The sequence below is a fragment of the Schistocerca piceifrons genome, chromosome 4 (genome assembly GCF_021461385.2).
Source record: "Schistocerca piceifrons isolate TAMUIC-IGC-003096 chromosome 4, iqSchPice1.1, whole genome shotgun sequence".
Lineage (NCBI taxonomy): Eukaryota > Metazoa > Arthropoda > Insecta > Orthoptera > Acrididae > Schistocerca > Schistocerca piceifrons.
This window is the reverse complement of record NC_060141.1, coordinates 812,045,875-812,070,813: the sequence shown is the minus strand read 5'-3', so window position 1 is coordinate 812,070,813 and position 24,939 is coordinate 812,045,875.

The following is a 24,939-nucleotide window of genomic DNA, read 5'->3' as shown; positions in this document are numbered from 1 at the left end:
TCGGGATTTTGACGGTCTAACGTGCCAGTGTGACAGAATTTGACACGATATTCCTCAGGACGACTTCGAGAAAATCTGTCAATAAGTGACAAGCCGAATAACTGCTTTCATAAGGGCCAGACGTAGACCAATGCATTACTGACTTTCTCAGTTCGTGAAGCTCTTTCTCTTGATTATATTATCAAAGTTTCCTGAAGGGATAATCATTTATTTGTGTGTACTTGTACGTAAATCTGCCGATTTCCGTCCAGTTCCGATAACCATTTCATGATGCGTCTTTTATTGTCTTGTAGTAAATATTTTGGATCATAATTAGCACCTTTTGGCTGGTAAAGAAGTACTTTTCCTGTCGATGCCATAAAGGAAAGTTTTCTCCAATGAAAACCATTCGTCTCCAAAACTGGAGGGTTCTGTCGCCATTAACAGGAGCAAAAGCTAGGCAGGCTTCTCTGTAGCAAGTAGACAATGTCTCTTTGAGAACAGTGTTTCTTGCTCTCAGTTCTGCTTTCCTTAGAAGACGAATGACTGTCCTGCGGCTACTAGTGAAGCTTAAAACTTGCTGAATTTGTCGTGCGTTGACGAATGGAGGGCTAATCACTGAAACAAAATATCCACCGATCGCGAGCTGCTGCAGCGGAATGAGGTCGCTCGTTCACGTTACCACCCTCTTCCTTTCTTCTAATGCTCCTGGCAACCGTCGACTTGCGAAAGCACATGGTCACGGTCGTGTTTATGGGATGAGGTGGGTGGGGCAAACTGGGCAAAGGCCCACGGCGGCAGGTTTAATGGATGCTACTTTGCAATATTTTGATAGTCACTGAAGAAACGATTAAGTGGGACTCAGTATTGATCTCCGTCAAAAGGAAAAGAAAGTAAGCATTGAAGATATTTTCTCGCCTCGACATTTTTATAAAATCCTCAAAGAATTCAGGTAGACAATAAACGCACTCTCCAAGTGAAAATGTAGAAGACCAGGAGGAAACACACTGAAGATGAACACACTACACTTTCACCATACGTAATTGGAAATTGGACCGCCCAGCATCGTCGAGGAACGTTTCACGGTGCTGATACTTTTCTTTCTTTCTTTTTTTCTTTTTGCAAAAATCTGAAAAATCCGGAACTACATTGTGCAATGAACGGGATAAATCAAACTAAAGAGACCGATTCGTTAAAATCAAAACGTGTGTTTTACAAGGAGTTACTACTCTTGTTAACAAACTTTCTACTCGAATTCTGTCTTTCCGACGTGATGATGATGAACTTGGAAGTGTTCGTAAGGTCAACTTCTTAATGTGCGTGGAACTTATTGCTGAATTTGGATTATTTCTTGCCAGTCATCTGTCACAAAAGAAAGATTCTGGGAAGGAAAAAGCGCCATACTTGACTTTCGCTACATATGAGGATTTAATCAGAATCATGGGGAAGAGTAGTTGAACAAATAGTGACAGTAATTTTTGCAGCTAAATATTACATTGTTGTTGTTGACTCCAGTCTTGATTTTGCGCACAATGATCAGTTAAGCTGTGGCGCTACAGCAAATAACTATGATTAGCAGTAGAGCGTATTGCCGAATTGATACCCGATTCACGACATGGTGGCGAGGACCTGGCTGATGCGGTACTCCACCGTCCTGTCAGATAAGGATTGCGCATAAAGAACTGTTGAGATCAATCCACAAAACATGTCAGGTGCTGTTTGGGTGTAATTAAAGTGCAGCTGCTCACAGAGGTTCAGTGTGGGCTGTATGGCGGCGGAATTTGGTAGATATTCCAATGCGTTAATGCGGAGCCGTTTTACACCGGAAAGTCATTAATTCCAGTTTCACCCATAGGTGGCAAATCTGCAAGAAATACGTATAGAAGTGTAGTGGATTAGGAACGGAATGTGGAAAGACGAAGTCAAACAAGTGAGGAAGCCATAATGCTGATTTTTTTATTAACTGCTGCTTAAACAATTCGTTCAATATGAGCACTGGAGAGGTCCAAGAGCGGCTGCATCCATAATATAACTTGAACATCAGCTGCTCGCAGCAGTCCTGGTGGAATATACGCCGCGTGTTCCTGTGTAATGGCCTCCTTATTATGTAAAAGACCCTATTTTCCGCTCGTAAGCGCATTCTTTTAGATAACACCCAGAGCAGAGAGTCATACGGATTCAGATCAGGTGATCTTGCAGGCCATGTATCTGGAAAACCTTTGAAAATAACACTTTCGTGGAATGTTGCATTAAGCAGATCCTTCACTGGGCGAGCGACATGAGGTTATTCCATCTTGCATGAAAACAGTGGTTTCCACACAAGGTGCGCTCTTCCACAGCAGGAATGACATGCTCTACCAGCTGGTTTCGATAAAGTGCAGACGTCATAGTACACCGGACAGGCCCCCTTGGTGTACTCTGTTCAAAAGAAGAACGGGTCAACAAACTACACCACCCAGTCATTTACGACGAGTGCAGCGGCTCTACGTACACAACACGCGTTTTAACAGTGCCCCCAAATCAGCAGTTCTGTTTATTCACTGCTTCCTGTAAAGTAAAATGTGCTTCGTCATTCCACTGAATATTGTCTGGCCACATGTCTTATCAACCTCGATCCGTGCCAGAAACCGAAGAACAAATTCAGAACATAGCTGTGGATCGTGAGGTTTCAGACGCTGCAACTTCTGAATCCTGTATGGGTGTTATTGTGGTTGTTGTTGTTGTTGTGGTCTTCAGTTCAGAGACTGGTTTGATGCAGCTCTCATTGCTACTCTATCCTGTGCAAGCCTCATCATCTCCGAATAACTTCTGCAACCTACATCCATCTGAATCTGTTAAGCGTATTCATCTCTTGGTCTCCCTCTACGATTTTTACGCTCCACGCTTCCCTCCATTGCTCAACTGGTGATATCTTGATGCCTCATAACATGTCCTACCAACCAATCCCTTCTTTTAGTCAAGTTGTGGCACAATTCCTCTTCTCCCAAGTTTCATTCTCTACCTCCTCATAAGTTACATGATCTACCCATCTAATATTCAGCATTCTTCTGTAGCACCACATTTAGAAAGCTTCTATTCTCTTCTTGTCTAAACTGTTTATCGTCCATGTTTAGCTTCCATAAATGGCTACACTCTATACAAATACTCTCACAAACGATTTCCTGACACTTAAATCTATACCCGATGTTAACAAACTTCTCTTCACCATAAAAGCTTTCCTTGCCAGTCTACATTTTTATCTCCTCTACTTCGACCATCATCAGTTATTTTGCCCCCCAAATAGCGAGACTCATCTACTACTTTGTCTCATTTCCTAATCTAATTCCCTCAGCATGACATGATTTAATTAGACTACGTTCCAGTATCCCCTTTTTGCTTTTGTTGAAGTTCATCTTATATTTTTCAAGGCACTGTCCATTCCGTTCAGCTGCTCTTCCAGGTCTTTTGCTGTCCCTGACAGAATTACAATGTCGTTGGCAAATCTCAACGTTTTTGTTTCTTTTCCATGGGTCTTAATTTCTACTCCAAATTTTTCTTTTCTTTCCTTTACCGCTTGCTGAATATACAGACTGAATAATAGGTGTAACCCTGTACCACTCCCTTCTCAACCATGTAAGGTGTCAGGCAATTCCAACACCTTCCATGAAAACACTGGTATGATAAGCAAATTCCGTAGTATGTCACATAGCTCCAAATAAATCGTGACATTAAATTAACCTAAGTAATACGAGTAACGAGTGAGCAAATGGAATACCACAGACTAACACAAGAATGCCTAAATGCATGTCATACCTTCCCACCGTGAGACAGACGCAGTTCCGAGGGGAGAAAACAGAACAGAAGCCGAGAGCAGAGCCGCGTTAAGCTAGAAGGCCCTACGATAAGCGACGGACACCCACGTTTCCAGCTAACCGCTAGGACCACCCCGCAGCCCATGTTAAAAGAAAGAGCCCTCCAGAAGAACAGTATAGATCTTACGATAACACAAAAAGGGCCACACCAGCCGCAAGTTTTAGCGTGAGACTTTTTCGCGTCTCTGTTACGTTGCAAACGTTAAAAACATTGCCCCACCACGAAAAGTATAACGTTTCTCATTTGATGGACAGAATTTTGTAGGCGGAGCTTAAGGTTAACATTGAGACCCTGATTGGTCAGATGCAAACACAGCCACATAGTTTTTTTAAACCAACTTCGGTAAATTGTAGTAAGGAGAAGTTAGAAAAGCTTCCGATACGGCGAGCTGGATGGAGCTGCGTCGCCCGACGGCCCCTGACACTGCCTAACCAACGACAAGGTAATGAACGCATGCGATGCCGCATAACAGCGCATAAAGCTTCACTCAGAACTGCAGAAGTCTCATCTGTTACACACCCCCTGTTACGTAATACTAGTGTCGATCGTCAATTAAATCTCGTGGTGTTCACATTTGCCACTTGAAGTAAAAATCTGAAACGCGATGATTTTTCTGTTATATAATTATTAAGAAGCCACATCAGCCACTGTAATTTACGACAAGATAGATAAGTAATTATAGATAATTGAGGGTCACTTTAGACCATTTTGATAGTTTTCTCTTTTATGAAACTTAACTTAAATCTAGGTTATAGATGTGATATGGCGTAGGTCATCCTTCGATCCATTGTAGAACTTGGAAACCCATTCAGGGAATATTCTTTCGCATTTTTGTTGAACGCAGTTGGTTTTATCATCCTGTATTAAAACATTTCCTTTTATCAATAGTGCAATTTATAAACAATGTTTTGTGAGCAGAATAAAATTTCCAGTGGTAAACTTAACTGCTTTTTCGACGTTATTTTACCAGCTAACTAAAAATAGGAAAGCCTTGAACCCCTTCCACTAAATTTAGTTAGTATTAAGATTGTTTTATAGGGAGTGCAGTGGAGCTGACACTGGAATCATTAAGTATTTGGTTATATCATTGCTAGTCTCACTGAACTCTTCTGAACTCTACATGTCATGTGTGGTCTGGCGTCTCCTTACCAGCAACAGGTCCCAGGTTCAAACTAGTCAATTCCCTAAAAAACACGCTCAGAGTGTCGTTGCGCGAAAGTGGTAGGGAGACACGAGTTAGAACAACAGACACCACGCAGAATGTTAGAACCACTGCTTCCCTCTCATGCCCCTCGATTCTTATGACTGCCATCTGGTTTCTGTACAAAGTGTAAATAGCCTTTCGCTCCCTGTATTTGACGCTTGCCACTTTCAGAATTTGAAAGAGCGTATTCCAGTCAGTATTGTCAAATGTTTTCTCTAAGTCTACAAATGCTAGAATCGTTGGTTTGCCTTTCATTGATCTATGTTCTAAGGTACGTCGTAGGGACAGTATTGCGATACGTGTTCTAACATTTCTACGGAATCCATACTGGTCCTCCCCGAGGTCGGCGTCTACCAGTTTTTCCATTCGTCTGTGAAGAATTCTTGTCAGTGTTTTGCAGCCGTGATTTATTAAACTGATAAATTGGGAATTTTCACACCTGTCAACACCTGCCTTCTTTGCAGTTGAAATTACTACATTCTTCTTGAAGTCTGAGGGTATTTCGCATGACTCGTACATCTTGCTCGCCACATACGAGAGTTGGAACTTTAATAGTGGCAACTATTTATTTATAGTTCATACAAAATAGATACATGTTTCAAGGTTTTCTGATCTTCAAAGTAGTCACCAGCATCGTTTATAGTCCATTGCCAGCGATGTGAAAGTCGTAGGATACTCTTAGCAGTGCCAGTTGTGTTGACAGTTCGCGCGGCATGATCTATTGCCCGGCGAATTTGTAGCAGTTCGGAAGCGAATGCCTTGGAGTATTTCCTTCAGTTTAGAAATCTAGTTGAATTCACAAGGACGTAAGTTAGGGGAGTGCAATAGGTGGTATAGCACTTAGCACCCCCATCAGTCAAACAAATCAGTAACAGCTCGCACTGTACATGCTTGAGCATTGTCCTGTAAAATGATGATAAGGTCACGCAGAAAGTGTCATCACTTCTGTCTCTTTTGTATCCCGTCTGGAAGGCGGCGCGTGGGTCTGCTCCCGAAAACTGAAAGGTTCGCCGCATCCAGGAAGTGAGTAGGAGCAGCAAAAGGTGAAAATCTCTCGGCACTGCTCTTAGAAATGGGTTTACTATATCACAATATTAACTGAATACATAACTTTGCACTGAGGTGCGAAGCCTTAGACCCGTTGTATGTAGAGCAAAGCTGAAGCGAAGTGTCCCGGCCGTCTGATCTCGATCAAATGGGGAGAATCTGGAGCAGAGCTTACAAAGCTCTCCCGTGCCGGCCAGAGGGCGCTGTCGTCGGTGTCTGTCGTAGTGCCAACCTAGTAGAGCGCACCGACGTTGTGGAATCGTAGCTATCGATACCACATCCCTCCCCCTGAAACGGCGCACCGTCGTCGAGTATGACTTCCGACGGCAGGTGGAGGGACCCGTGGGCGGCGCAATAGCGGAAGTGCCGGTGCACGCTGTCCACCCGCGACCCCGAATTGAGGAAAATGCCCCGTCGAAAACCTGCCCAGGCCACGCACCGCCACTGGGTATGCTCGGATGAGGAGGCGAAGCAACGACCTCCGCGGGCGACAGCGGCGGCGGCGTGATGGCAGCCTCAGCGCCCATCGGTTCCAGCACCGCTGAGAGACACGGCGGCGGCGGCGGCGGCGGCGGCGGCGAGAGGCGCCCGCCCGGTGCACGAGGCCGGACCGGCAGCGGCGGCAGCGGCAGCGTTAGGAGCGCCCGTGGCGCAGGCGCGAGCGGCGGAGTCGTCGGCTGAGGTGGCGGAAGCCGCGAAGCCTCCAATTCTGCCGAGGACGGTACAAACGGATCTGATTCCGGTGTCGCTTGACAGTGCCGGAGGCACCAGAAATGACAAATAAGGCGCGCTCAAGCTGGCCTGCCAGAGAAAACGCGATAGAACGCCAAATCCTGCGGCGTCAAGCCAGAACGAGGCGAAGCAGCGGGAGCGCGCAGTGGCGGGTGCAATAGCTGCAAGAGCGACCAATTGGCGCGGCCGTGTAGCAAATCCGCTGCGAAACGGATGCCATGCAGCTGGGAGCGGTATGAAGCAAGGAAAGTCCATAGTGCGCGCTCGCGAGAGTGTGTGTTGCGCAGCTTGCTCATCTGCGATTTGAATGTACGCACAAAAAGTTCAGCCTCACCGTTCGACTGTGGGTGAAACGGGACTGAGGTCAGTTGGCGAATGCCATTAGCAGCACAGAACGCTTGAATCTCGGAGGACACAAATTGGGCCCACTGTCGGAGACAATAACTTCAGGAAGCCCCTCAATGCAAAAAGCAGACGTCAAAGCCCGAATAGTACTGACAGATGTTATAGAAAAATGGTTCAAATGGCTCTGAGCACTATGGGACTCAACTGCGGAGGTCATTAGTCCCCTAGAACTTAGAACTAGTTAAACCTAACTAACCTAAGGACATCACAAACATCCATGCCCGAGGCAGGATTCGAACGTGCGACCGTAGCGGTCTTGCGGTTCCAGACTGCAGCGCCTTTAACCGCACAGCCACTTCGGCCGGCTGATGTTGTAGAAGACATAGATACAAGAAAAGGAAAGTTGCTGTAAGCATCAATAACTATAACCAGCAGGTGTCCCAGAATGGACCTGCAAAATCAATATGAACGCGCTGCCAAGGCGCAGTAGGAGTCGGTGACGCAAAGACGCGCTTGTGGGGAGAAGATTGATGCTCCGCGCAAGAGCGACAGTGAGCAAACAAATTCTCAATTTCTTTATCAATGCCGAACCAACTGCAGTGACGACGCGCTAATTGCTTCGCCCGCACTACACCCCAATGACCAGCGTGCATTAATCAGAGGATTTCTGACTGCAACGAACGAGGTACAACCACACGAAACTGATCATTGTCAGTCTGTAACAAGATAACACCTTGGTTTACAGACAAGTTGTGATGTTGCACTAAGTAACGTCGAACAAGTGGATCACGAATCTTCATAGCAGATAGAGGTCATTTAGTATGAATATACTGCAAAAGAATCTGCAATGAAGAATCGGCGGCTGTCGCGGAAGCAATGCGACGAAAATCCACCGGAAAATAATCAGCTAATTCCTTAGCTTGCGAAGCAATAAACATGCAGGACAATTCGGAAGAATCAAACACTTCGTCGGGACCAATAGGGAGGCGAGACAAAGCATCAGCATTGCCATGCTGGGCCGTAGGTCAAAACAAAATTTCGTATTGTAGTTAGACAAAAATAAGGACCAACGTTGCAACTTTTGTGCAGTATGGGCCGGAACTGGCTTTGGCGGGTGGAACAACGACGTCAAAGGCTTATGGTCTGTGACCAAATAGAACTTGCGACCGTACAAAAAATCAGGAAACTTTATCACTCCATATAAAATAGCTAAAGCTTCTTTCTCGATTTGAGAACAGTTTTGCTGGGCAGAATTGGGCAACTTTGATCCAAAAGCGATCAGGCGAGAATAAATGCGGTGCGAGAAAACCACTCCGATGCAGTGAGAAGATGCATCGACAGCCAAAACAACCGGTTCGGAGGGATCAAAAGGAATCGAACAGCGATCACTCAACAAAGATGATTTGAGCCTGTGGAAAGCACCGGCACGTTCTGAAGACCACACAAAAGGAACGTTATTACGCTAAAGGCGATGAAAAGACGCTGTAATCTGCACTGCATTTGGTACAGTATAAACAGAATATAATATGTAATGTTGCCCGACACAGACTGAAGTTCTTTCAAGTTCCTGGGTCATGGCAAGTCTCTAATCGCACTGAGATCTGACGGCAAGTAATGGATACCCTGACCGTTAATAATTTATCCGAAATACTGAATCTCAGTTTGAAAAAAATTGCACTTGCCTCTGTTACACTTTAGTCCGGCCTGCGAACGTACAATAAATAAGGCACGATAATTCTACAAATGTCCGTCTGGGAGCGACCAGATACATCTCTATCGTCCACATAATTGGAACAGCCAGGGACAGTGGCACACAAGTGCTGCAAATATGACTGAAAAATAGCAGGAGCCGAAGCACAACCGAACGGTAGGCGGCGAAACTTGAACAATCCAAGTGGGTGTTGATCACAAAATAGCGCTGCGACTGTTCGTCGAACGGAATTTGAAACTATGTGTCCCGCAAGTCAATTGTGGAAAATATTTTTCCCGCACCAAGCTTATCAAAAATGTCTTCAGGACGCGGTAAGGGAAACTTAGCTACCACTGTCTGGGGATTTACTGTAGAATTAAAGTCAGCACAAATACGTAGACGACCGTTTGGTTTTTTCACATACACAGTAGGCGAAGCCCATGGCGAAGCAGAAACAGGTTCAATGACAACACTGTCTTTCAAATGTGTAAGTTCAGCCGCTACGGTTTCGCGTAGTGCGTGCAGTACCGGGCGTGCGCGCTAGAAAATAGCCATGGCATTGTCTTTAGGTACAACATACGCTGCAAAGTCTGTGGCACAACCAAGGTCATCTGAAAAGAGTTAAGCAAAATCATCATATAGTGCGGCAACACTGTCTGCAAAGTAAATTGTCCTCAATTGCGAGGCCAAAAAGTTCAAATGCGTCCATGCCAAAAATGTTCGTAGCATTACTAGAGCGGAGCACATGGAAAGACATTGTACTTGTCGTTGCACCATACGTGGCCTGCAAGCTATACACGCCGAGCACTGAGATTTACTGTCCAGTAAATACAGTCAGTGTGGAATGTGAATGACGAAGCGGGGACGAACCAAGCAAGTCGTACGTTCATTTGTTCAGTAAAGAAACTGATGCACCAGTGTCCAGCTGCATGCGAACAGAACTTCCACAAATGTTCAAAGTCACAAAAAGTTTCCTCGCATCACGCTGAATGCGAGAGGAAGTGTCTGGCAAAACTTGATGCACACGACGAGCTGCTGACGCACGTAAATCAGAAGGCTTTGAATAAATAGCATTAACGTCCATAGGCTGATGTGAATCGTGATCACGGCGGTTGCCGTGTCGGTGGCACCCACGCGAGTCATGCGAATGGGAGACAAGTTGGGAATTGGAGTTTCTCTTACTACCCACAGCTTGCACATGTCCTTTCTTATTACAAAAATAACACTGTGCTTGACGGGGTGGGCAACTGCCCCGCGGGTGGGCACGAAAGCAGTTCGGACATGATTTCAGCTTCTGTGTGGGTGCCAGGCTTGAAACTTGTTTACTTGTGCGCGAGCGGCGCTGCTGGGGCCGGGTGGGAGGACACGTGCTGTGCACCGCTAACAGTACACACAGCCGGGGTCACGTCGAACCCACAAGTAGCCATAGCTGAGGCATCTTGTCTGTCTAGCAAGTCCACTGCTTCCTGCAAAGACGGGTTTTTAAATTTTAGGATTTGCTCGCGGATGCGGTTATCCACCACATTCTACGCAATAGCATCTCTAATCATTATATCCGCGTATGAGCGTCCACACGAGCAATTAAAATCACAATCAGAGGTTAGTCCCTCAAGGTCCGCTAACCAGGATTTATTGGACTGAGTAGGGCCACGCCGGAGGCGAAAGAATTTGTAGCGTGCAGCTACCACATTGACACCTTCATGGAAGTGGGAATTCAAAGCGTCAACCATTTCATCTTAAGTTTTAGTTTCTGGGCAGGTGGTGGGAAACAACTTGATGAGTACACGGTATAACACAACACCCGCGTTGGCAATGAAAAAGGCAAGCCGCTCTGTACCTAGTATGTTGTAAGCTGCGAAGTGTGCCTCGAGCTGGGCGATGTATTCTGTCCAGCATTCAACGTCAGGATTGAAGGCACGAAATGGCAGCGCCGGAGGCGTCGTTGGCGGTGGTACAGGCGGAGACATCGGAGGCGCCGAAGTAGCTGCAGTTTGGAGTGTGACCAGTCCATTTATGGCAGCAAGCGGCTGCGTCATTTGCTGAGCCTTAAATCGTACAAGATTGGACAGTGAAGCCTGTTCCTGTGGCGAAGCCGTGAGTTACACAAATGAAAGTCTTAGTGCGAAAGGTGGGGGCACTTAGATACAGTCACACAGGACAACCACGAAAAGAAAGCAGTACCAAGCAAGAAAGACTCGTAGCTCCTATTTTGTATCCCACCTGGATGGGCGGCGAATGGGTCTGCTTCTGTAAACTGAAAGGTAGTCCGAGTGTAGGAAGCGAATAGGAGCAGGAAAAGGTGAAGTACTTCGGTACTGCTTGTAGAGTTTACAAGTTTACTATAGTCAAAATTATGATTACATAATGGTTATTTAACTTTGGCTGAAATGAGCACGTAGGTGCGAAGCCGTACAGGTATCAACGCTAACAGCTACTAGTAGTTGGACACACTATCATTGAAGTAACTGAAGAAACCAAGTCTGTAATGACTAGCCCCCTACGAAGTAGAAACTAAGTTCCTTGGTCGTCGTCTCGAAATGAAATGGGTAGAATCTGGAGGGGCGCTCGTAGAGCAGCACAGCCCCAGTTAGAGGGCGCTGTCGTCGGTGTCTGTGTCGTAGTGCCAACCTAAGAACTTGTATCTATGCCGTGGCATCGTAGCTATCGATACCACATTTATAATGTGATATGTGAATATTTGTTAAAAACAGCGTTGCTTTCCACTGTGGCCTGTTTTCTGTTTTGAAAAAAAGAAACATAGTGATAATGTTTTCTGTGCTTTTCAAAGACCTCCCATTGTGATTTTGAAAGCAGTAATTTCCTAGAAGCTCTCCCAGGCAACAGGTGTGGTCTTTCTACATGTGTTCTGTCCAGTCGTCTCTGCCCTGCTGTTAACTTTATTTTGTGTGATCAACTTTTTTTCATAAATGCGACCCCTGCTATGCTTTTTCTTCCCATTCCACTCAGGTGTGAGTCAGATAAGCTAGCTTAATGTCATATTATTAGCTTATGGTGGCTGCCTCCCCACTGTGAAGAGTCTGCTTTTATGAACTCTATGGAAATGCGTTCCACTTTCTACTTCTCTCCGTGGCTAGGAACTCCCTGTTTCCACTTCAGTTCAAAGTAAATATAAATGTCGTGTGACTAGGGCCTCCCGTTGGGTAGATCGTTCTCCGGGTGCAATTCCCTCGATTTGACGCCACTTCGGCGTCTTACGCGTAGATGGGGATGAAATGATTAGGACAACACAGCCCCCCGTCCCTGAGCAGAGAAAGTCTCCGCCCCAGCCGGGAATGGAACGAGGGCCCTTAGGCCCTGTCCTACGTGAGCGACAGAAGCGAGCGACAGTACGTGACAGCTTCAGGTGACAAAACACAACCGCAGGTGTAGTTACGGAAGTGTCGTACGTGAGTGACATCTGTGTCGCTACCTGTCTCCCGCTGCAACTGGCGACGTTTGAATTCAAGAATTCAAATGTGTTTGAATCTTGTCGCTGCAGCATGCGCGACACAGAGCGACAGCCACGTGTCTTCTTGGCAATGCAGTGTAGCGGACGTGATGGCAGCTATGAATTACTTAACATCCGATTTTAAGAAAACTATCTCGTGTGTATTCCGACTTCCAGTTCGTCAACTCGCAAAAGGAGTCTAGCCTGGAAGAGGCCCAGTCAAACATGCGATGTTTCATGTGCCTGTCAACTTCATATTCAATTGCACCCTGCATGCACATATCTCCTATATAGTCGGTAATGCTGAAGTACCTAAATTGTATTCTCTCCCAGAAAGGTTCTAAATCATTATTAGTATTGGCATTTGGGGGTTGCAGAATCCCCACGTTTTGCTTCAAGGCAACGGCTCGCCGCCAGCCTGTTATTCTAGCTGACGGCGATTTGTACCTTTGCCTGTTTATGTTAGTAGTTACGTCTGTCCCTGCTTGTGTTAGGGGGGTGCTTTCTGACAGTTACGGTAGCACTCCTTATTAATGGACGTTGTCCAGAACATCGTACTCGGTGCGCTCTATTTGTCTTTCGTAGGGCTGTTTATATGTAGGACAGTCCCGCCCACTGCCTTATCGCATGTTCTATTTCTAGGTTTGATAGGTATACAGCTTACAGGATTCTCCTGCCTGCATTCTGACAATTTGTGTCCCTGTTCTGCACATCTCCACATACTGGGTCCTTGTCGCAAGGCTTCGGTCGGTGACCGAACAGTCAGCCAACAGTTAAAACATTTTTGTACAGCAACAAAGTCACTGATAAACAAAGATTCAAACTGAATGAAAAGCCTTTCATTGTGAAGCAACAGTAACCGTATTCTTGGCGACACTTTTAAAATATTGTTTACTGTCCTTTTGCCCTTTGCTTCTGTTTTAAATTTTATTTTAACCTGGCTATCGAACTCGTCTTTAGTAATGTATTCACTCAGGTTTATTTTGTAGAGCTCTTCTAAGAATTCCTGGTTATTGAATATGTTGAGACATGGTGCACTGGCAGCAAGGGTCTGAACTTCTTGGGTTATTCACACCTAATGTCCTTAAGCTGTAATTTTTTTTTCTATCATCTTTTTCTTGTCTACAGATTGTATGCTCCAGTGTCCGCGTATACTCGCGGACGTGGAGCTTAACTTGGTCAAAAGCCGATGCACACGTCCCAAATACTTCGAAAAAGTGAGGCAAACAGAGAGCGCACATGACGAAATTTGCTGTACGGCAGTCGATTCCCAAATTACGAATCCGTTGCGCATGTTGTTCGTCTCTAAACCGAGTGCAACCAGTTCCGTGAAACGCAGTACGCTGTGTAATTTGTTCCGCAGTTTGCCGCGCTGTTACTCTGTAGCGCCGGGAAATAGGAGCCACAGGCCAGTTGAAGAAAGCTGCAGCCAGCTTTCCGTAGACGGCGTCCAGTGAGTCGGCCGCTACTGTCTGGGACTCCTGACGTGACGCAACGAACAGCTGTGGCTCTCGCAGTCAGCACAGTCCGCGTCCGGCGTCACCGCAGCCCGCTGCACTCCGCGCCGTCGGCAGGAAGCGTAAAGCCGTCGACACACGGACCGTGCATCCGAACGTTGAGCGTCGAACGTGCCGAGTTTCTGACGTCATAGCGTGGAATAGCACGTTCTGGAGTCATTCCGAACGTGCAGAGCAATATCTGGCACGTCAGATATTCTGAGCGTGCGTCTGAGCATTGACCGATGAAATGGCACAACGCCACCTACGTCACACGCACGCCGTCTCCCTGCAGTACAGAGTTGTGAGGCGCCATATTGGCATTCATTTCAAGCTTATGTGTATACATGCTGTTTCCGAGCACCAGCAAATTCAGACTCACTGGAAAACCCGTTGTTAACTGTGTGATTCGTTCCAATAAAGTAACGAGAAACATCATATTCGTGGCAAAAGAATTATTGCAAATTGCGTATTATGAGAGTAGGCTATTTAAAGGCAGCGACACACGGAAGATCCACTAAATCGCATTGTTCTTGGTACATTTGTTATAATTAAATTTCAATTAGTAACATATCTACCATAAGTTTTTCTGAAATGGGTAACATACTTTGATTACTTACATTATATGTGTTGTTGCTTTAGCGTTCGCCGGCACGGTAACTCAGCGCGTTCGGTCAGAAGGTTAGCTGCCCTCTGTAATAAAAAAACCGAGTTAATGGAACAACGACGAACTGAAATGGGTGTCTTGCGACGTCCGCCCCGAGCAGATACACTAACGAAAACGAACAAAATGAGGTTAAAAAAAAAAAAAGCGTAATGAATAGCATCACTGCTTTGTATTGGTTTGGTAGTTGGGGCGGAGGTTCGCGTCTTCACGCTACCAACTTTTATTTCCTAACATTCGCGTTTTTATTAGGTTCTGACACTGTATTATTAGTTTAATATAAGTATATACTATAATATTTGATGTTATGTAACTATAAGTTCACCTTCTTTTGAGGGGTGACTTTGTTCGATTGGCTTACTCTACAGGACAGCTTGTGCTACTTGTATAAAGATATTTTGCTCCTTTTTCTTTTGCGCTTCGTAATGTTGCAGAGATTCTGCTACTGGGTGGGAACAGTGATTAAGTAAGACTGACCTTGGGGTTTTACTAAAATGCGGAGAAGTATTCCAAATTTGTACCCTACTGTTTGTAATGGAACTTCTATGTGTCTCTGTCCTTATTGATTGGACATGGTACTTTCCTTTTCGTAGACGATGGGGGAAATGTGCGGTTTAATAGAGCTAACGTGGGAATTTTACGCGCGCCCGTTGAGTAAACAGTGTGATTTACGAACTAGAAACATCCCTCAACCGCCGCTGGAGTGCGTTGCGGTCGCGTATACGACGTTGGGGCCCACGTACCGTATGCACAAGTCGCATCATTCCTGAGCGTTCAGCAGCACGTTGAACTTGGCACGCTCAGCGTTAACGTTCGACTGCACGGTCCGTGTGCCGAAGGCTTAACGCGCCGCGGCCGACAGAGAAGACAATGGCCTGACGCTCCGCCAACGAAACTCGCCACACGGCACGCAAGAATCCATTCACTGTCACGAAAAAAAGACCTCTCAGGACCAGACTACATTCTCGGAACTACTCTTTAATGCTTAACGTGACAAATTACACCTTTAGCTATTCACGCGGAAACTTGCACTGCACTCCGACAACTTCTTCTCACCACAAACGAGAAAACAAGCGGAGCGCTCGCATAACACGTCCGCACGCCACGCAACACACTGCGCGCTCGGAGATGCAGAGGGCCACGACGCCGCCCCCCAACCACGAGCAGCAGGCCGCCGCCGCGGCCAGCTAATGACGCGCGACCAGCTCGAGCTGCGCGAGAGTGGCTGGGGCCAGCAGCTCGCTCTCAGAGGTGCAGACCGGCGCCGCCCCCAGCCACGAGCAGCAAGTCGCCGGCACAATCCCGCACGTCCGTGTACGTGGCCGCCATGCCAGCTACCGCCTGCGACGATCTGCGTTAGTCATTCTCTAAGTGTCAGTTACCCTGGGAAATTGGATGAGCTGGAAGTATAATAATATATTTTCTGATGACAAATATCTCTACAGTTATTAATGGACGTTAATACGGTATTGTGTGTACCCCTCTTTAAAAAGAATTGAACTGTGCTGGGGACACTTTCAGTCTGGTATCTGAATTTTGGAAGAAATGACAATCCATTCTTCCGCAAGAGCCACAGTCGAAGATGGTATACTGTGTTATTCACAAGAATAAAACTGATGTAAACATTACACCATATATTCTTCCGCGTTTACTGGAATCTCACTGGATCTCATTTCACATGGAGCGGAAGCCAACATGTCTCGAGTAGAGTCAAGTACCATAATAGTAACAAGTTTATTCTGTACGTTACGCGCACATCGGCAGGAATCAAACGTTCAAACAGCTATACCGGCGCATTTAAATTGGACAGCACTGGCCAGATAGCTGGTCAACCTCACCTGCTGTTATATGGCAACAAGGCAGTAAACGGTTAGGATTTTTAAAGTCCCAGAGGGCAGCTATCTCGCTCGCATTACGGTGGAGTCGACACGAGGCAGGCGCGAAGAATAACATTTCACCACCGAGTCGGGGGAAAACACAGCACCAGCGCTTCTGGATGGCCAGACAGCGGACCTCAGCAGAAATTTAGTGCGGCAAAGCCACAGGACAGGATCACGTCACATAGTAGAAAAATCTCTTTAACCTAGCGCGGCACAGTGTGATCCGCTGATACCTTCGTAACAGCAAGACCTATGTGGTCGCGAGCAGTGTCGTCAGGTAAACATTAGCCACCACTTCGCTCCATAAGTACCCCAGCATTTCACCCCGTAAGGCAGATTGTCAGACGGGTCGATGACGTACGTGACGTTCGCACTCGATTGCCTGTTTACAGTAAAGTGACGTCTAGCGCAAGTCTGCTGTAGATTCCCTGCACGCTACTGAGCAACGGCAGCCGTTATTGGGAGAGACGGCTACCTCGCCGTAATTACCAGTCTCAGAGTGTAGTACCACAACCTGCCATTGTTGCACATGGGTGGATCCGGAAGTCTACACTATAGTCCAGGGACAGGGCACCAGCGTTGCTGATTCTCCGTCGGACTGACCGGGGTAGGGTGACCTCAAGTGATCGTCCCTTATTTAGCTGCACTGTCACTATGCACCGACAAAATACTGGTCGGGATAACATCGACTGCCTAAAACCTATCACGCAGTCAATCAGATGAATAAAATCTGTCAAGACTACAGTTAGAAGTAGCAGTAAAATAAGTAAATTTGACGAGTCAGATATTCACAGATCTAATCGTCTTGCAGTTTCAAGAAATGAACTAAATCTTGCAATTTCCGACAGAATTGTGGACAGGGAAACTGATCCACAAGACGCAACACACAGCTAAAATCAGCACGTCAACAGATGACGCAACCTTTTTTTATAAAATCGGGAACGTTCCAAAGTCCGTCCGGGACTGGACGGTGCACAAATAGAATCAAGGTCTGGCGCAGAAAAAAGGTATACCCCATTTCTCTGTCATTACCAAGGACTTCGACCCCTTTAATGGGAAGCTCCTCCATAACGAAAATAGGCAATGCCGTTGAACATCCGGGGGCCACGTTAAACGCAGAGCAAAAAAGGAGGGAGAGGGGAAATAGTGAACAGAGGTCATTGTAAGAATACGACATGCACACAGGAATCCTATATAAATTGACGCAACGAGCAACATTGAAAGAAAGTACTGTTAAGCCTGTGCACTTTAACAACAAGAAACAAACGCCACCCAGAGTGGCCGCTCAGTTTGAGGCGCCATGTCAAGGATTGCGCGGCCAGTCGGAGGTTCGAGTCCTCTCTCGGGCATGGGTGTGTGTGTGTGTGTGTTGTCCTTAGCCTAAGTTAGTTTAAGTAGTGTGTAAGTCTAGGGCCCGATGGCCTCAGCAGTTTGGTCCCTTAGGAATTCACACACATTTGAAGAAGAAACAAAAGTCGACTTGCAGACGACCTACTTAATTACGTCATCAATAAATAAAAGAAACACGTAGCGCGAACTACAGACCTACTCAAGTGCTTTAGGAAGATTTGCAAGCCTCTAATTCTTAAGATAAGTGTTAACCATTAAAAAAAATTAAGACACACCCCAAAATGAGCTTTCAACTCACCTTCCCAAATTTGTGTAATTTGCTTTGAAAATGTTAAAGTCTCTGTGCGTTACCGTAATAAAATCTTACAATTTCTTTCCGTAAAATTCTTAAGGCATCATCCATTCCAGGAGAAAGAGCAACCATTAGAGACACACCCCCAAAATGTGTTTTCGACGCAGCTTCGGAAATGCAAATAAACTGCTTTACGTAACTGTTGATTCAGTGAGCCGTTTGCAGAACTGTGCTCCGTCGCTTGTCGCAGCTCCGAGCGCCCTTCCACCTCATCAGACCGGCGTCGTCTTCCGCAAGGCGAGGCCCTCACGCTGCCAAACTGCAACTCACTAAGACATGTGTTAACGGTCGGTTCCATACCACTTGTCCAGAAATAGTTTTAATAAATACACACGGGCAGGGAATACAAGTCCAGTACAAAATATGACAGTGCCTTTGTGAAACCAGAGTCAATATGGAAGTACTGAGCTACCAGTGGGGCAAAATGCAATGCACAGAAATCAAGGCCGGTAACGCCACGTGGCCACATTGAACTAAATCGCAAGAGAGACGTTACAGACACCCAGAACAACTCACAGAGGTGGCTAACAGACGGAAGGTTATACCAAACAGACGCCCAACTTTGGTCAACTCTGGAGAAGACAGCAACTTGCACTATTTAAGGGTGGGGGTTTAAGCATACACACACACTATATCGAAGATGTCAGGAAATATCTACAACAGATCATTGGGCGGGCCATTAGATTAATGGAATAAAGATGAAACAACTGCCACCAAGGCGCACTACTCAGGCTCATTCTTTCGGAATTTCACGTAAGCTAACAGCCAAGCCATCAGTCACAGTTTTATAACGAGGCCCAAACTTCGTGTCTAGGATCACATGGTCAACGGGCCTGAGCGACCATAGTGCCATCCCTTGGACATCAGTGCATGGTGCAGTCCAGCGAATCGGTTGGCATGTAGGCGCACAATGCCTCGCAGTCAGTGCGAAAGACTTTTAATAGTGTAATTACTTATGGTGAGTTGTGTTAATGGTATCCCTTGTGTGTTTGAAAAAAATGCGACATATTTAGTCTTTTCGATTTATTTTACAAGATCTGCATCTTCCAATAAGGCAGAGAATAATGAGCAACAGAAATACAACCCCTCCAAATTGAATTTTATAAATAAACAGCATATCCTCTGCTTTGTAATTGAATTTCTTGCTATCAGATCCTTCCTCTCAAGCATGGACTCGTCAGTTTCCATGTGTGGAAAGGGAGGGGCCAGGGGGATTTGCCAGAGGGGGAGAGGTTAACTAATTTATTGATTTAATTAATTAGTCACTCAAACTAATGGAATGGGAGGGCGTTTTCGAAAAATTCAGGCCTGAAACTGTGCTTGTACTGGCGAGGGGGAGGGGCGAGGGTTGAAGGTTTTCAGGGAGGTGAGAGAGGGTAGGGGGATGATGGGTCAGAGGGCTGGGGGTTTCCCAGAAGGGGAAGGGGTTAATTAATATATCGATTTAATTAATTAGTCAATTAATTTGATATCAAAAGAGTACTTGTGTCATCGAGGGGTTTCCCAGAACAGAAGGGGAGGGGGAGGTGGAGGTGTAGGGTTGAGGGGGCTTTCTCAGAAGGATGTATTACCACCTCGTGGTCATACATCAATTAACAGAACAATGTGTTAAGGACAAGGGGAGGGGATCAAAAATCACACAAGTTTGCCCCTGAATGTTTGCAACCTGCACTAAAAAATGGTCTCAGAACACATGTTTTCCCTCTACTCAAAGTCAGTGCAGAAGGTCTAGTTGCCACAATGTTATAGGACTATGTGACAGACAGAAAAATTATGTTCCTAGTTTTTCCTGTCATTTGAGAAATGCAAATTTCTCCTCACATCTTTCACCATCAGAGCATTCCCAAAGCACATTATTTTGTCAATATTGCTTAAAATCACGCTAAGAGACACCAGAACACATTGGTTACTGAGCTCAATTTTTGTGCAAAGGAAAAGTAAGCAGTGTGAAAATGGCATTACTATAGGTAAAAGCATTCATGTTCTTAACACTAGAAGTACCAGATTTCGTTGTATGCCTAGTAGTACCATGTGGGTCAAACATAGTGGGAAACCACCGTTTTATTCTTATTTGGGTGGTGTTTTGAGTGTCGCCATGTTGACAGTAAGTTCAGGAAGACTCTAAAGAGTAACCAAAGGATAATTCGGTCTCTAAAATGAATAGCACACTGTCAAACATAAATTTTCAGAAATAATTTATTTATTTTAATATTTACAGAAGAAATTCCACAATCTTAGGTCAATCATCGTTAAAACAAGTAGGTAAAACAATGTTGCAGTGCCTTTCTTTTTATAAAGATTGAATCAGAATTAAAACTGTTTATGTGAGTACTACCAGTATTTTCAGTTTTACAGACAAATAAGGTAAGTACCACATATTTTTGAAAGATTCTAAAACGCAGCAGGTGGCTAAAATGCTGTGCGTGTTTTCTTGCTTTTTGTGATCAATGAAGTAAAACATAACAACAAACAATTTCAGTCTATAATTACAAATATTTGGAAATATTTAAGTACAAATAGCTGACTGAATTGCCTAAGCTGGGATGGGCTCATAGTTCAGGCATTCGAGAGGAGTTTTTGCCTGGCAGCTTTTGCATACGTACTTATTGCACTTGAAGCATACGTTTGATGTTTTATTTCTCTTTGCTGCTTTGTTGTTTGCAGGACCCTGAATTTGACAACACCTCCTATTCCCACTTTGGCCAGCGTCGATATCGAGTGCCTGCAGGGGGAGATTGGCTCCTCTCTGCACTCTGCTGGGTGCCACAAGCTCATCAGCTACCCTGAGGGTAAAGTCTCGAAGTGAAATCACCTTAGATGTAAGTAAATTAAAAATTTTGTGAGCGCTGATCACGGCAAGGTCAAGAATATTGTAAAAGGCATACACAGGTCATCGGTGGGTGCCAGCTCGGACACTGTAGTGCCTAGCCAGTTAGTCAACTATATCTACTCTAGCCTTAGTTTTATTATTTATTTTCTGGAAGTTTTGTCTCTATATTATCAATCACCTGACGTCCAGCATGCATGTTACTCAGAATAAGGACTTTTTTTTCATCTTCCCTTGGTATTCTGTGAGTAGACTGTCGCTTGACTTGTACATGTTGAATACAATGCGTCGTAACCACATCGCGCCGCAGGAGGGACGTCTTTGAGCGATCTCCGACGTATTCCTTTTTGTTTTAGCTCATCTGTTTTTTTTTTCGGTCATGAAGTCAATAGTACACATTATTGGAAGTGTGTTGATATTGCAAAGGACGTGCTAAAAGGTGATTTGAGCCTCTAGACCATCCTTACAAATCAACATCTCTTTAAAAAGTGTGTTGTTGATATAATTCAACAACAATTAACGAATTTTGTTTGTTTTAATTTTTTTTCGGGTGGGCACAAAGTATGCTCCCACCCCCCATCCCCTTCCCCCCTTTGTAATGCTCGTTTTGAAAAATCCATTGGTGTCAGCATACAGATGGAGCATTAAATAAGGCAAATGTTGAACGAAAATGAAAATTAAAGCAATCGCTTTTGACAAAGAAATCTGAAGAATCCATCAGAAAGAACCATTTCAGCTGTGACTTGTGTCATGCTATTGTGACACCAAACACCCCTTTTCGAAACCTAGAAAATCCTAATTTCAAATGTTTTCTTGAATAGTACTGCAATCTGTCTGTTCCGGCAAAGGCAAAGTTGCGTAAAAATTATGTGGATTCAGTTTCCACTGACGCACTGCATAGAATCCGAGAGAATATTGCGTAATCTTGCATATGGATTTATGTTGATCAAAATACTGACAGTCTTGGCCGGTAGACTGTAAATCTCATTGTTTGCACGTCGGACCAAGATGCCACTTCTGGGACTTAACCTGACTGTTCAAAACAGCTCCCAAAGAGTAACTAGCAAACAATTCCACACTTTGAGTGTGCTGTATCCAAAACGCCTGAATAAAAACGAGATGCTTCTGCCTTCCAGATGCCGGTGCATATATGATTGTGGCGTTTCAGTTGCATCAAATTTTCTACTCCTTGCTATGCATGTACATTGTACCAACCGTGTAGCAGAGCAAGTATGGCTAGAATTCCCTAACGTAAATAAATTAATCTCTATAGTAAAGAAATATTTTGTTAAGACACCATCATGGATACAGGCGGACAACTTCCAGATGTTCCACAGCCACATGAAGATGATGTTGATGGCTGGAGCACGTGGTTAGCAGCAGTGGACTACAATAAGCACCTCCCAGCAACGTAGAAGGTAACTGCTAAAGTTACAGAGGCGGCGTCGTACAGTAGATTTACAAAGCACGTACTCCAAAATTCTTCAATCCAGCGGGACTTGGCATATATTAGAGCCCGCTACAAATTTATAGTAGGGGCTGTTTCCTAATTAGAAAGGAGACCGGCTATCGAGAGCATATTCTTACTGAAGGAAGTGAAAAAGAAAGTTAATGAAGCGCCAAGTGAAGTGGGAGGGAAAGTATGAGCAAAAATGGCTGAATTACTTGTATACAACAGCATACATAAGTAACGGAAAGTCCTCGTCCCTTGATTGCAGCATTCGTGTCCAACATGAGACGAAAGTAAAACTCACCCCTGTCACATCTGTTGAAGAGCTTTTTCCGGCTTATGGATGAATACTGACTGACAAGCACCTTAGTTTTACTCTGGAAAACGTAGATAAGGTTTTAGTTATTTAGCGTGAGGCCAGCTATGGTCTGAATGTTTGAAACCACTGTTTTATCAGTAATTAATTACGTTACATATTACAATATTTCAACGTATGGCTGTATGTGTTTTATACTGTATTATTATCTTAGGAAAGCTGAAGAGGTATGAGATCAGTTTGAGCATGAAAGTGGTATATCGTCTGCTGTGTTGAGCTGTTGTGCGTGTTTATACTTTCCTTTTTTTAATGAGTAACAATATGCTCATATGTCAGCAATGTTTCTTTTACATTATAGTTAGTTCTATGAGATCAGTTTGAGCATGGAAGTGGTATAGCGTCTGCTGTGTTGGGCAGTTGTGCGTATTTATATTTTCCTTTTTGAAATGAGTAACAATATGCTCATATGCCAACAATATTTATTTTACATTATAGTTACTTCTACTACATAATACTTTTTAGGGCCTATTTAAGGTTTTATATAGCCTAAATGAAGATCTGAATGAGCATATTTTAGGTCCCAAAAATGCACTTTTTACAATATAAAAGATGCGTGGTCTAGTAATAACCAGTTGCACAAACATGTATACATAACAACATATAGTATGCCTTGTAAGAAGCTTTGTCATTGTTTATAATGTATGCCTTCAGTGACATGTTATAACGAGTGGGACATAATAACTCATTTTTAACGAAATGAAGCCTAAGACAGGCAACCAACTACGTCCATGAACAGAAATGCTAATGTAGACCAATTATCTACTAGAAGATCAAGAAAATAAAGGTGACTGACACAGATAATAGTTTTAATTTTTCTTTTATATCATAAATGGTTTCAATTTACACATCAAAATCGAACATGGAAGAAGTAACGTAACTACAGGATAGACTCGTGGATGTGAAATGCCATCTGACGTTTTAAATAAGAGAAAGACAGGGAGTTGTAAGAGTTTTTTATTTCCTTATCAGTTAGTATATACTGCCAAATAACAAGTAACCAACAGATGAACAAGATCATATTAGACAGGCCTTACATACTGTAAAAACTACGATATGCTGAAAAGACAACTTGCAGAAACTATAAATTATCGAGGAACCGCCAAATAACAGCATTTTATGTCAACAAAAATCAGATATGCCGAAATGTGCGGATCTAAAGCAACCATGTTTGGCAAGGGAGTCTGCATACATCTGGCGAATAAGGGTCTGAAAATTTGAAGAGACATTTGGCGAACGGAAAAACAGGGTGAATTTTGGATACATGGATCGAGAAGAAGGTTGTTTTAAGCGTGTTACGGAAGAGAAAATTGAGATTTTCGAGCACATCATGATTGTGAACGACAAGAATTTGACTCAAAAGATGTGGAACGAAACAGACTTAACCGGGAAGAACTGAGTGAAAGAAGTCGGAAAGGAATAGAAAGCAACTGCGACATTGGAAAAATTTGATGCACAGAAACACACGATAGCTTCTGCCACAGGAAAAAAGTGCGATATCCTAGCTGGACTAGTACCGGGCTCAAAAACAAGGTAAAAGAAGGGAGAAACAAGAGGAACGAGAGGTATTGTTTAGAAGGATGAAGTGATGAACAACTCATTCGAGAATCCAAACGATCGATACGAACCAAAGAAATAAGTAAACTGCCACTGACAGACAGTTTATAGCAAAAAATATCTTATTTCATACGGCAACTTTTTTTAAAAATTTGTGTAATACTACTAGAATCGTTTAAAATTATTTACTTTTGCCTTTCTTTGCAGAAGATCCCTTGGTTTTTCGCTTAAGCCTGGAAGAATGAAATCAGATTCAAAACAAAACAAAAAAATTAAAAAATAAAGAAAGAAATGAGACATAGCGACCATACACGTTTTTCCTCCAATCCCTTAACTGCATGACGTTCTATAGAGCGTGCACGACATGAATTGCATATGTAAACGTGGAAAAATAGCCTGTAGAGACTGTGATGTAATGATATTAATAAAAACACGTTGCGTTTCATTCCTAGCGCTAACGAGTTGATGAAGGAACACAATATCAAAGAAAGAAAAGTCAAGCTTGAGTTACAAAATTTTGTTCAAGATGCAATATAAATGTTTAGACCTGTAAGTTTATCATTAAGTGCTTAACATGCAGGGTATTCCCAAATTTCCGTATCATATTTCCAGGACTTGTAGAGTGGAGTGAATACATAATAATTTGTTTAGAAATCCCTTTCCGGAAACGTCACCCAATGACGCTACAGAGCG